The sequence below is a fragment of the Corvus brachyrhynchos genome, unplaced genomic scaffold, assembly GCF_000691975.1.
Source record: "Corvus brachyrhynchos isolate BGI_N302 unplaced genomic scaffold, ASM69197v1 scaffold371, whole genome shotgun sequence".
Classification (NCBI taxonomy): Eukaryota; Metazoa; Chordata; class Aves; order Passeriformes; family Corvidae; genus Corvus; species Corvus brachyrhynchos.
The window spans coordinates 8,800-10,928 of NW_008236192.1; positions in this window are offsets into that span (position 1 = coordinate 8,800).

The window sequence follows — 2,129 nt, forward strand, 5'->3', positions numbered from 1 at the left end:
TAATATTCACAAAAATATTCTTCCATCGGCATATATTTTGACTCAAAAATTAACTGTGTCCAAATGGTCTTCCAAAAGTCTTTGGTAAGAATCAAATCCCAAGAAACATAGAAAAAGTTCTTAAGCAACCATGAAAGGAAATGTTTCAGTTCTTTTTGAGCTTGAATTAAGCTAAAATTTAGAAATCGTTGTTCACGAATCTTTTCAAGTTTAAGATAAATGTCCATATGCGGCTCTGAGAGCCAAGAGTCTTCCCATGGTTCCTCCATAGTTTAGATATGGAATAGCAAAACAAAAACAAGAAGAGGAATCCAGAGTTTCTAGAATTTACTCACACAGATCAGTCGCTTAGGGATCAGGGATTGTTCTGCTCGCAATTCTCTACCATTTGTTACAGTGGGGATTCTGTAACACGATGTATCAAACAAGGAGGCCCGTGGAAAAGAAATATATATGGACCGATTCTTGATAGATGATTCAGAGATGTTTATTTCTCCAGCTGCATGGCCGGGACCTGCCGAGGAACTGTTCCAGTCACGGGACCCGAGGGTCCTTGCCTGCGCAGGGGAACACAAAATGACCAATGGGGAACGAGGCTGACCAGGGGCAGGGAAACCCCGTGTCTCTAGCCCAGGGCTACATGGCAGGGGGGACGAATCCTAATACCCACTCATAAGAAACTCTTTTCTTTGAGTGATTTTTTGTGTATTTTCTCCGGGTAACTTCAAGAAATACTATATAGGCACAGCTAGAGGAACAACACAGAGTCCTTCACACAAACAGCTATTGCAAGACTGCTCTATCATGTGAGAATTTGGTTCTAAAAGTGTCCTGATTTCAGCTGGGATAGAGTTTATTTTCTTCTCAGTAGCTGGCACAGTCCTGTGGTTTGGATTCAGTACAGAATAATGCTGATAACACAATGATGTTTTGGTTGTTGCTGAGCAGTGCTTGCTGTGAGTCAAGGACTTCTCAGTGTCTCATGCTCTGCCAGGGAGGAGCTGCACAAGAAACTGTGAGGGAGCATGTCTGGGACAGCTGACCTGAACTAGCCAAAGGGATATTTCACACCATAGAACATCACACTCAGTATATAAACTGGGGGAGTTGGCCAAGGGCTGCCAATCACTGCTTGGGGATGGGCTGAGCATTGGTCACCAGCTGGTGACCCTATTGTTCATCACTTGTGTTTCTTGAATTTTATTCCTCTCTCTCTCTCTTTCATTTTATTATTATTGCTTTATTTTATTTCAATTAATAAACTGTTCTTAGCCCATGGATTTTATCTTTTTTCCATCTGATTCTTCTCTCCATTCCACTTCAGGAGGGGAGTGAGCAAGCAGCATCTTAGTTGCTGGCTGGGATTAAATCATGACAAAAGGCTACTCCAGCAGTGTAGCATTTGATGAAGGTGTAAATAAAGCTTGAGGTTTCAAGAATGCAGACACACAAGCTCACATAGGATGCTGTCTCGGTTTGAGACAAATTTGGAGGAAAACATTTGAAATGAACATATCCTCTAATAGAAGGCAGATTTCAGCAGCCCCTTCCCCACCAGGTTTGGAAAGAAATTCCTCGAAGGAAAGTGAAAAAAAAAGCTGTTTATTTAACAAGCAGCGTGCATGCAGGCACCAAAAAGAATGAATGATGTTAAATAATAAAACCTCTTGCTGTGGAGAAGACCTGGGAAGACTCAGAATCCTTTCTGTAGGTGTGGCTCTCTCTCTCTCCGGAGCTGGGGTGCAGCGTAGGCCCCTCTGGACTGCGGTGTAGGGCCTCCCAGTGATGTTCTGGCGTTGCTGAACAGTTCCAGGAGAAGAGGAAAAAACCAAAGTCCCAAGAAAACTCCTTGCTTCAGCTGACGAACAAGAAGCTATCTGAAAAGCAAGAGAATGCAACTCTCTTCCCTGCTGCAGAAAGCCAAGTGAGTTATTTGTGTTTTCGAACACAGCCACGGAAAGAATTCCACCAGCTCCCTCCCCTCTCCTGGAGTGTCATAGGTTAGCAAGCATAGTCCCGGAAGGAATGTCCTTGCTAAGGGGTGCTTACAGCTTCCTCTGGGACCTGATAGAACCTATCAGCTGGCCAGTTTGAATATGGACAATTCTTTAAGCCACTTAAAGTTGTGA